Here is a 12658-nt window from a genome sequence, read left to right on the forward strand (position 1 = left end):
CCATAGAATCCCTACAGTGCAGAAGGTGGCCATTTGGCCCATCGAGTCTGCACCGACCGCACTCCCACCCTGGCCTGATCCCCATAACCCCACATATTTACCCTAGCTAGTCCCCCTGACACTAAGGGGCAATTTAGCATGGCCAATCCACCTAACACGCACAACTTTGGAGTGTGGGAGGAAACCAGAGCACCCACAGGAAACCCACGCAGACACGGGGAGAATGTGCAAACCCCACGCAGAAAGTGACCCAAGCCGGGAATTGAACCCAGGTCCCTGATGCTATGAGGCAGCAGTGCTAACCACTGTGCCACCACACTGCCATAATTATTGAATTATTCAAAGTGCTTTACAGCCAGTGATGTATTTTTGAAGTTTGGCCACTGTTGCAACGTAGGAAACATGGGAGCCAATTTGTGCACAGGAAACCCCCCCAGAAATAATGAGCAGATAATCTGTAACTTGGTGATGTCGATCGAGGGCTCAATGTTGTCCAGGACACCCAACAGAGCACCCCACGGTCTTCTTCAACATTGTGTCATTCTATGTCCATTGGAGGGGGCAGACGGGCACTCGGTTTAAAATCTCATTCTCAAGACAGCACCTCCAACTGTGTAGCACTCCCTCAGTGCTACACTGGAGTGCCAGCGGGGATTACATGCTGGGGTTTCTGTCGCGGGATGGATTTACAACCTTTTCACTCACACGGGTTGAGTGTCACACTAACATCTGAAGTAGGTCAGTCACTGGATAAAAGCAAATTACTGCGGATGCCGGAATCTGAAACCAAAAGAGGAAATGCTGGAAAATCTCAGCAGGTCTGGCAGCATCTGTAAGGAGTGAAAAGAGCTTTGTCAAAGCTTTGACAAAGGGTCATCTGGACTCGAAACGTCAGCTCTTTTCTGTCCTTACAGATGCTGTGGAGATGCCGGCGTTGGACTGGGGTAAACACAGTAAGAAGTTCGACAACACCAGGTTAAAGTCCAACAGGTTTATTTGGTAGCAAAAGCCACACAAGCTTTCGGAGCTCCGAAAGCTTGTGTGGCTTTTGCTACCAAATAAACCTGTTGGACTTTAACCTGGTGTTGTTAAACTTCTTACAGATGCTGCCAGACCTGCTGAGATTTTCCAGCATTTTCTCTTTTGGTTTCAGTCGGTCGACCTTCTTCCTAAAGAAAAAGAAAGCTTCTGAGATGGATCTTTAGAGGTTTCCAATGAGCCAGGTTTTTGTCCCAGTGTGTGGTTCCACGAGGTGACCTCAGCACTTGCGGGAACAATATAATAAAGAACAGTACAGCACAGGAACAAGCCCTTAGGCCCACGATGTTGTGTTGGCACCAAATTAAACTAATCCCTTCTGTCTGCCCTTGGTCCATATCCCTCTATTCCTTGCGTATTCATATTAAAGCCCCTTAAACGCCCCGATTGTATCTGCCTCCACCACCCCTGGCAGCACATTCCAGACACCTACCACTCTCTGTGCAAATAAACTTGCCCCTCACATCTCCTTTGAACTTTCCCCTCTCACTTTAAGTGCATGTCCCCTAGTACAAAGAACAAAGAACAGTACAGCACAGGAAACAGGCCCCTCGGCCCTCCAAGCCCGTGCCGCTCCTTGGTCCAACTAGACCAATCGTTTGTATCCCTCCATTCCCAGGCTGCTCATGTGACTATCCAGGTAAGTCTTAAACGATGTCAGCGTGCCTGCCTTCACCACCCTACTTGGCAGCGCATTCCAGGCCCCCACCACCCTCTGTGTAAAAAAACGTCCCTCTGATGTCTGAGTTATACTTCGCCCCCCTCAGCTTGAGCCCGTGACCCCTCGTGATCGTCACCTCTGACCTGGGAAAAAGCTTCCCACTGTTCACCCTATCTATACCCTTCATAATCTTGTATACCTCTATTAGATCTCCCCTCATTCTCCGTCTTTCCAAGGAGAACAACCCCAGTCTAACCAATCTCTCCTCATAGCTAAGACCCTCCATACCAGGCAACATCCTGGTAAACCTTCTCTGCACTCTCTCCAATGCCTCCACGTCCTTCTGGTAGTGCGGCGACCAGAACTGGACGCAGTACTCCAAATGTGGCCTAACCAGTAGTAGACATTTCAACTCTGGGACAAAGATTCTGACTGTCAATGTGTTGTCACCTCAGCATTCATGTCCTAGTTATACCTGATATCCCCTTAAGGCCTGGTGACCTCTGGATCTCCCTCCCACTCCAGCGTACCCCACCTTCAGAACCTACCCCCCACCCCCCACCACAAGCATTCTCTGCCCTCCTTGACCTGAGACCCCTGCCAGATTTCTCATCCTCTGGTTCCCAGGACTTAGTGCCAGGCATCTTCCTGCAGTGCCTGTTCCAGTGTTGATTTGATATTAGTTGATACCAGGGCTAAAAGGATTAATTTATGAGGATATGTTGGATAAATTGGCTTGTATTCCCTTCAGCAGAGAGGAATAAGGCGTAAACGAATTAAAATGTTTAAGATGATTAAAGCATTCCCCAGTGGGGGAGTCTGTAACAAAGGCTGGAATTTTCAACATGGCGGAGGTTCAGCCCCTGAAATCCAAAGAGTCGTTGGGATCACATCCCCACCAACTCCAGCATCCCTGATGCCACATCCTTGATTGGCCAAAGGCAAGACTTCCTCCCCCTCACTCAGGAGCAAGTCCCATTTTGGAGAGTCGACTGCCAATCGAATTGACTGATAGCCATAAAATGCTCCAGTTCCTCCAGCAATAGTGCTGCAGTGGTTGGAAGAGGCACTGCAGGGAGCTGACTGGCGCCAAGTCCTGGGAACCAGAGGACAAGGAATGTGGCCGGGCTCCCAGGGCAGAGAAAGTAGGGAATGCTTGGGGGTGGAGGGTGGGGGGGGGGGGGGGTGGGGGGGCGGTTTCTGAGGGGTGGGGTACGCCGGGGTGGAAGGGAGATCTGGTGGTCATCAGGCCCCAGATCCTCGCTGCCCAAAATCCAGCTCTCCATGTTTACACATATCCACCCTGAGCTGCCATTTTTTCGCCTGCCTAAAAATTGAGGCTGGGCGGGAAGCGGCTTTAAGCGGCAATTAAGAGGCCACCTAAGGGTCTTAAATGGGGCAAGGGTGACTTCCAGTCTGAAGTCCTGCCCACACCAGGGTAGATTCACTACCAGGTTGCGGTGGGCAGGAACCCTGAGGGAATCCCATCTATGCAATCTCACACTCCCCCCTCCCCACCTCAAACCTCACTGGAGAGGAGCATAAAATTCTGACTAAACTTAAAAATTAGAGCCAGCCCATTCAGCTGTGATGTCTGGAAGCATTTCTTCACACAAAGGTCAATGGAAATCTCAAACTCACCCCCCCAAAATTCAACAGAGTAAAGTAAAGTAAATTTATTAGTCGCAAGTAAGGCTTACATTAACACTGCAATGAAGTTATTGTGAAAATCCCCTAGTCAAGAGGAGGGAGAGAATCCGCAAAGAGACATAGAGAAGTTAAGTGAGTGTCAACAATTTGGCAAAGGGAGTATAATGTGGGAAAATGTGAACTTATTTATTGAATCCGACAGTGCAGAAGGAGGCCATTCAGCCCATCAAGTCTGCACTGACCGCAATCCCACCCAGGCCCTAGCCCCATAACCCCATGCATTTACGCTAGATAGTCCCCCTGACACTAAGGGGCAATTTAGCATGGCCAATCAACCTAACCCGCACATCTTTGGACTGTGGGAGGAAACCGGAGCACCCGGAGGAAACCCACACAGACAACGTGCAACCTCCACACAGACAGTGATCCAAGCCAGGAATCGAACGCGGGTCCCTGGCACCGTGAGGCAGCAGTGCTAACCATTGTGTCACCCTAGAGGCTGAGAGTCAATTGAAAATTACAACGCTGTAATTGATAGGTTGTTTTCTTGTCTAAGGGTGTGAAGATTTGTGGAGACAAAGAGGGTAGGTGGACAGATGGAAAGGCTTGATCGGCTGATTGGCCCATTCCTGTTCATGTTACGGTAATGCAATCAACTGCTTTTGAATCAATCCATTAAAAAACCTCATTAAAAAATAATGGTCTCGCATGATTTTCTGAAATCTACACACATTAATTACAATGTAAAATCTTCATGGAAAATGGGCACATTGAAACTAATAAAGCCTCTACCAAATTAAATTCATGTTCATTGAATTTACTTGGATTCAGTGTCTAGATCCCTTAACAACCTCACTGAAATGTCCAACCTTCATGCTTCTCATACGTATTTTTAATGGGATGCGTGTCTCATTAGCCAGACCAGCATTTATTGCCCATCATTATTTGCCCTTCAGAAGGTGGTGGTGAGCTGCCTCCTTGAACCGCTGCTGACCCTGAGATGTAGGGGTACTGCAACAGATGTGTTAGGGCGGTTTTTGACCCAGTGTCAGTGAAGGAACGGCGATATATTAGGATGGTGAGTGACTTGGAGGGGAACTTACAAGTGGTGGTGTTCCCAGGTACCTGCTGCTCTTGTCCTTCTCGATGGTAGCAGTCGTGGGTTTGGAAGTTGCTGCCTAAGAAACCTTGGTGAGTTCCTGTCGTGCATCTTGTAGATAGTACACACTGTTGCCAAAGTTCGTCAGTGGTGGAGTAAGTGAATGTTTATGGATGTGGTGCCAATCAAGCTGGCTGGATGGTGTCAAGCTTCTTGAGTGTTGTTGGAGCTGCACCCATCCAGGCGAGTGCGATTTGAATTCATATTTTGTGGACTACTAGCCTAGTGTCATAACCATTGCACTGATATACCCATTGGTACCCTCCCGGTCCCCATCACTGATTGGCATTCCTGTGAGTATTGGAACAAAGCCAGCTTTTACATTCTATTCTCCACTGTGATTGAGGAGGTGGCAGCAAGCAGCCTTCTTGAATACAATTGACTTTATTATATCCGTTCATGGGGTGTAAGTGTCGCTGGTTAGAACAGCAGCTATTTCCCATCCCTGAATGCCCTTGAGAAGGCTGTCTTCTTGAACCACTGGTACCATAGGTACACCCACAGTGCTGTTAGGAAGGGAGTTCCAGGATTTTGACCCAGTGACAGTGAAGGAACGGTGATATATTTCCAAGTCAGGATGGTGAGTGGCTCAGAGGAGAATTTGCAGGTTGTGGTGTTCCCATTGCGTCTGCTGCCCTTGACCTTCAAAGTGGTAGAAGAGTTCATGGGTTTGGAAGATGCTGTTGAAGGAACCTTGGTGAGTTGCTGCAGTGCATCTTGTAGATGGTACACACTGACTTGCAAGGCTATTTCAGATTGAGCTACGTTGTGGTGGGTCTGGAGTCACATATTGGCCTGATCAGGTAAGGACAGCAGATCCCTGGCTCTGAAGAGGCCTTAGGGTGGCATGGTGGCACAGTGGTTAGCACTATTGTCTCACAGTGCCAGGGACCCGGGTTCGACTCCTGCCTTAGGTCACTGTCTGTGTGGAGTTTGCACGTTCTCCCCGTGTCTGCGTGGGTTTCTTCCGGGTGCTCCGGTTTCCTCCCACAGCCCAAAAATGTGCGCTTTAGGTGGATTGGCTCTGCTAAATTGCCCCTTAGTGTCAGGGGGGCTAGCAAGGGTAAATGCATGGGGTTATGGGGATGGGTCGGGATTGTGGTCGGTGCAGACTCGAAGGGCCGAATGGCCTCCTTCTGCACTGTATGAGTCTATGATTAGTGAACTGGATGGATTATCTCAACAATCCAACGGCTTTATTATCATCATTACTGACCTTTTGTTCCAGGTTTATTTTATGCATTAATTTAAATTCCCCACGTGGTGTCATGGGATTTGAACTCACCTCTGGAAAAAATAGTCCAGGCCTCTGGATTGTCCAGTTACATAACCGGCATGCTACTGTTCCCGTTAGGACTTAGTGACGTGATTGATGACTAGTTAGGTGAGATTGCTAATTAGTGTCTAATTATAGGAGATTGGCCAAGAAGAAATTAGCACTCTGTACAAAATCTATTTTAAAATTAAAACAGAAAATGTGGGAAACTCTCAGCAGGTCTCAGCAGCAATTGTGAGGAGAAACAAAGCAAGAGCTAAGGAATTCAGATGAAAGGTCATTGGGCTGAGACATCAACCTTGTTTCTCGCTGAATCTCTCCAGCTTTTTCTGTTTTTATTTTAGTTTTCCGGTAAACTCTGCAGTATTTTACTCTTTGATTTCAAAACGGTTTCCTTTTACTTGCTGTTTTTCCAGCCCAGGGCTTTACAACTCTGGACTAAAGTTTGACCTTGAACTGCTGCTTATAAAGGAAAACCAATCGCGATCAATAGTGTGGCTGAAGGAGGATTTTAACACGATTTTCATATTGCGTGAATAAGTGGCGTCAGGGAATGAGAAAAAAATAGCTGATGCCTAAGCTGCATTAATTCGCAATGATTTACAGCAGTGAATTATTTAAATTATCCTACCCTGTTTCATTTCATCTCAGTTTCTCTCTGTTGCTAGCTGCCTCTGCGCTCCCTCATTATTGGCCAAGGTATTTATTTACAGTTTATTTATTTCTTAGTGTCACAAGTAGGCTTACATTAACACTGCAATGAAGTTACTGTGAAAATCCCCTGGTCGCCACACTCCAGCGCCTGTTTGGGTACACTGAGGGAGAATTTGGCATGGCCAATGGATCTAACCAGCATATCTTTGGAGTGCGGGAGGAAACTGGAGCACCCAGAGGAAACCCACGCAGACACGGGGAGAACGTGCAAACTCCGTACAGACAGTGACCCAAGCCAGGAATCAAACCCGGATCCCTGACGCTGTGAGGCAGCAGTGCCACTGTGCCACCCCCGGAGTACCTGTATGAATACACTTTTGGTTCAGTTCTGCTGTGAGATTGGAGTCAGTAGCTCGGTGATCCACCCAGTGTGGAGCTAACCTGCTCAGTAAGAAGTCTCACAACACCAGATTAAAGTCCAACAGGTTTATTTGGAATCACGAGCTTTCGGAGCGCTGCCCCTTCATGAGGTGAGTGTTGTTGAACTTTAACCCGGTGTGGTGAGACATCTTACTGTGCCCACCCCAGTCTAACGCCGGCATCTCCACATCATGGCCAACCTATTCAAGGCAGGATGGGTGGTAGTACTGGAGTTACAAGTGGATATTGTGCCCCCTTAGCCAGTGTTCCTTGTTACATCCAGCTGTGCACATGTGTCCCATGTGGAGACACAGGACAGAAAGCAAGAGCAGAAAGTATGGGAGGTAAAAGGTTGCATTTATATTGCATCTTTCATGACATTCCAAAGTGTTCTATCAGTGCTGGAAGAGTCATCCAGACTCGAAACGTTGGCTCCATTCTCTCTCCACAGGTGCTGCCAGACCTGCTGAGATTTTCCAGCATCTCTTGCTGTTGTTTCAGATTCCAGCATCCGCTGTAATTTGCTTTTGTCGTCCTGTGGGACTGAGCAGTGTGCTGGAGAAAATTAGAACTGGGGTTTTTCTCCCCCTTCCCCCTGCTTTTCTTTGTTTTAATTCTCAAGATGCATCCTCGGAGATGATTCTGTGTAAGTGGAATGGCGAGTGTGCAAGATTCCAAGTGTAATCTTGCAATGCACCACCTCACGGGGCCAGTCCTTGCGACCTGTTCAGAGAACATTTCATCCAGGTAAGTGATGTGAAATCTAATTCAGTGATGCCCGACTCCGGCACTATCTGAGGGAGACTTCATTAAATGCTGTACTGGAAATGAGCTGAGAAATCCGCACAGTCAAGGTGAGAACTGCTGTCACCTTCTGCAGTTTTTCATCTCAACAGCGCTTGGGAGAAGGCGACCGCAGCTGAGATAGATTTGATGGGATTATTTAGCAGAGAAGTGACAGGTTATCAACGACACAGGGAGGGGGAAGAATCTGTTGCCTGGCTACCGAAACGTCACGTCAGCTGCTACTAAGACTCCTTGTTGCTGCTGAAGGTAACTGATGAGGACAGGAGCTTCCTGGCACTTAACTCTGACTCTACCCACCAGAGAAACCAACCAACGAGAAAATAGACTAGTCAGAGCTCTGTAAGTAATGAGATGTGTCACTCAAACTCAGGTCAGAGGCTTCAGCAATCTAAAAGAGTCGATAACATGCAGGTGAAACTAGAATTAGGGGGCATGGCTTCAAAATAAGGGGAAGCAGATTTAGGGCTGAGTTGAGGAGGAACTTCACCACACAAAGGGTTGTGAATCTGTGGGATTCCCTGCCCAGTTGAGGCTGCCTCAATGAATGTTTTTAAGGCAAGGATAGATACATTTTTGAACAGTAAAGGAATTAAGCGTTATGATGAACGGGCGGGCAAGTGGAGCTGAGTCCACGAAAAGATCAGCCATGATCCTATTGAATGGTGGAGCAGGCTCGAGGGGCCAGATGGCCTACTCCTGCTCCAAGTTCTAATGTTCTTATGAGAGAATGAGACGCATGCTAACAGTTACCCACCTGTAAACATTTGTCCGCTGGCTAGATGCCTGTGATTGACATTGGACTACACAGCTCTGGGTCAAACTGGAAAAGATCAACCAATAGAAACAGCTATTACTTTTTAGAAAAAACATGTCACATTTAAATGGGATGGAGAAAGGGAATTAAATTATTTTGAAACAACTATTTAAGCTCGCAAATGGCCAATCTCTGCAACGGTTCCCCTTAGAATGCAAGTTCGATCAGTTTCTTTCAGAGAACAACATTGAATATGGAGGGCGATGGTAACCCAGAGGTCTGGGCTAATACAGCTCTGGGTTCACAGGTTCAATTCCCACAATGGAAGCTGTGAAATTTCAATTCAATGAATGACCATAAGACATAGGAGCAGATGTGGCGTTGCCGGCGTTGGACTGGGGTAAGCACAGTAAGAAGTCTCACAACACCAGGTTAAAGTCCAACAGGTTTATTTGGTAGCACAAGCCACAAGCTTTCGGAGCACTGACCCTTCATCAGGTGAGTGGGAGTTGTGTTCACAAACAGGGCATATATAGATACAAACTCAATTTACAAGATAATGGTTGGAATGTGAGTCTTTGGCCAGGGTAAACATCCTTCCTGCTTGTTGAGCCCTGGAAGAATTGTGCACGCATCACTGAAATTGCCCTTTCATTCTTTTTAAACTCAGCAAGCACACTCCGGAAAAGGAATGGATTGTCTTTGGGATGTCCTGAGGATGTGATGAGAAGCAATTTTTTTTGTATTCTTTTGTGGGACATGGGCCAGCGTTTATTGCCCATCTTATAAAGTTTTATTAGTATCACAAATAGGCTTACATTAACACTGTAATGAAGTTACTGTGAAAATCCCTGAGTCACCACACTCTGGTGCCTTTTGGGGTAAACTGAGGGAGAATTTAGCATGGCCAATGCATCTAACCCAAGTTGCCCTTGGAGAGCAGTTGAGAGTCAACCGCATTGCTGTGGTTCTGGAGTCACATGTAGGCCAGACTGGATAAGGACGGCAGATTTCCTTCCCCCAAGGACATTAGTGATTGAGTATTCGGGTTCACTCTATCATTCTGGGCCAATCCAGGCTGGGTGGACTTCCTGGAGTACAAGCTTTTTTAAATTCTCTGACAAAGGGCCATTAATCTAAAAAGTTAACATCTCTCCACAGAAGCTGCCTGAGTGTTTCCAACACATTTCTGATTCCCAGAAGCATTTTACTTATTTTTTTGTTTTATGCTGTTAATCACTTCACAATGTCACAAATACCTTGGCTGTGTCGCAATGGGTTAACCAGTAATTTCAGAGTGCTGCATTTATGGTCAATTTGTGGTCATGCTACAGAAGTGTGTAACTTTGCCAGTGATGCATCCTTTTTGTGCAATGTGTCATTGCTTTCTGCTCCATGGAATTTGTGGATTTGGCTCTTCCTGTTTTGTGGCCATGATCTTGAGCAGAGTACCACAACGAACATTAAACTATTTATGAATTCAATCTTGGTTATACCACGGGGGGGAAGCAATCTTGGGCACAGCAATTCCTGAGAGTTGATGAGAAGTTAATGGAGTTAGGGACCCTCGGGTTGAGAAAGCCAGGTTGGACAAAATATTCTTCCCATTACTTTCATAGAATCCCTACAGTGCAGAAGGAGGCCATTCAGCCCATCGAATCTGCACCGATAACAATCCCACCCAGGCCCTATTCCCGTAACCCCACATATTTACTCTGCTAATCCCTCTAACCTCCGTTTTAGCATGGCCAATCAACCTAACCCGCACATTTTTGGAGTGTGGGTGGAAACTGAAGCACCTGGAGAAAACCCACGCAGACACGGGGAGAATGTGCAGAATCCACACAGACAGTAGGTACAAAATTACAAAAGCAGTTTTTTGTTTCCCCACAGATGAAATGTCTTTGGCTGAGGGCGATGGGTCGCACATGTCAGTTATTGTGGCTCAACTCTTTCCCACGCACAGTGAGTAGATGAAACTACTTCCTGATGGGTCCGGAGGCCTGACTGCCTCCAGGCTTGTGTTAAAACCCAACACAAAGGGGAGTGAGGGCCCAAACGAAACTGTAACTTCAAGAAATGCTTTCGGACGAGACTTTAAACCCGACTGTGCTCTCAGTGGACGTAAAAGATCCCATGGTCACTAACATGAAGACGGGGAGGGAACCTCTCTCCCTGGTGCCTAGGGCCAAGAATTATCCCTCCCCCACCTGCTTATTATCACAGTGCTATTTGTGGGAGCTTGCTGTGCATAAATCTGCTGCCGCATTCCAAACATTGCAACAGTGTTTACACTTCAGAAATATTTCATTGGCTGTCATGTGGTTAGTATGGACTCGATGGGCTGAATGGCCTTCTTCTGTACTGTAGTGACTCTCTGACTATTCAATGTGCTTTGGGACATCACGAGGCATCAAAGGCGCTATATCAATGCAAGCATTTTTTGCACTTTCTTTAATTCTTAGAAAGCAGGCATGGGTTTACATTAAGTTTACAACACAGCACCAGGTTATCCAGTCTGACTGGCCCTTGCTGCCATTCATGCTCCACACAATCCTCCTTCCACCTTTCTTCATCTCATCCTATCGGCATTCCCTTCTACTCCTTTCCCCCCCCTTCACAATGTTCATCCAGCTTCCCCTTAAATGCCATCTACCCGTTTCACCTCAATTACTCCCTGCAGTAGAAATATAGGGTTCATGGTGGGAGATATAGGAAGGATGTCCGAGGTGGGTTTTTTACTCAGAGAGTGGTTGGGGTGTGGAATGGACTGCCTGCAGGGATAGTGGAGTCAGAAACTTTAGGAACATTTAAGAAGCTATTGGATAGGCATATGGAGTACTTCGGGATGATAGGGATGAAATTTCTCCTGAATTTATTAGTGATTTATTGGATTTATTTATGACCAGGAATTGAACCCGGGTCCTTGGCGCTGTGAGGCAGCAGTGCTAACCACTGTGCCACCTGCTGCCCCGATGCTCCCCTCTGCATTAAGTTACCTGAATTGAGTGGGTGTTGCAACTGAGTCTGATCCAAGGAGGGTGGAAAGCATCCAAACTCATGCTCCTGATGATTTTGACCAGGCTGTAAATTGTGTTTGTATCCATGTGTCCACTATGAAGATGGTCTGACCTGACCTGCTGCCTCACAAGACGGAATATCCTGTTGTCACTCACTGTCCAGTTCCCCGTGGGAAAAATGGTGGCCTTGGGAAGGTACTGGTTGCCCTCCCCATCCTGGGACTGTTCTCTGGAATGAGTCAAAGTCACTCGCTACATATTTCAGCAGTGCCATCCTCAAAATCCAAGATGGTGCCAGCGCGAGGTGACTTCTTGCAAGCTGTGCCCAGCATACCTTCTAATTCTATCTTTTACTCTCATTTGATGCTTCTAAAACTTCATTCTACTACATTTTGCACTCTCTCGTTTCCTTCTCTCTGAACGGTATGCTTTGTCCGTATAGCGCGCAAGAAACAATACTTTTCACTGTATGTTAATACATTTGACAATAATAAGTATAGTCAGCACGGATTTGTGAAGGGCAAGTCTTGCCTCACAAATTTGATAGAATTTTTTGAGGAGGTAACTAAGTGTGTAGATGAAGGTAGTGCAGTTGATGTCATATACATGGATTTTAGTAAGGCGTTTGATAAAGTCCCCCACGGTCGGCTTATGAAGAAAGTAAGGATGTGTGGGATAGAGGGAAGTTTGGCCGATTGGATAGGTAACTGGCTATCTGATCGAAGACAGAGGGTGGTGGTGGATGGAAAATTTTCAGACTGGAAACCGGTTACCAGTGGAGTGCCACAGGGATCAGTGCTTGGTCGTCTGCTATTTGTAATTTTTATAAATGACTTGGAGGAGGGGGCTGAAGGGTGGATCAGTAAATTTGCTGATGACACCAAGATTGGTGGAGTAGTGGATGAGGTGGAGGGCTGTTGTAGGCTGCAAAGAGATATAGATAGGATGCAGAGCTGGGCTGAAAAATGGCAAATGGAGTTTAACCCTGACAAATGCGAGGTGATTCATTTTGGTAGGACAAATTTAAATGTGGATTACAGGGTCAAAGGTAGGGTTCTGAAGAATGTGGAGGAACAGAGAGATCTTGGGGTTCATATCCATAGATCTCTGAAGGTTGCCACTCAAGTGGATAGAGCCGTGAAGAAGGCCTATAGTGTGTTGGCGTTCATTAACAGGGAGTTTGAGTTTAAGAGGGGTTATGCTGCAACTGTACAGGACC

This window comes from Mustelus asterias, chromosome 25, assembly GCF_964213995.1.
Source record: "Mustelus asterias chromosome 25, sMusAst1.hap1.1, whole genome shotgun sequence".
Taxonomy (NCBI): Eukaryota; Metazoa; Chordata; class Chondrichthyes; order Carcharhiniformes; family Triakidae; genus Mustelus; species Mustelus asterias.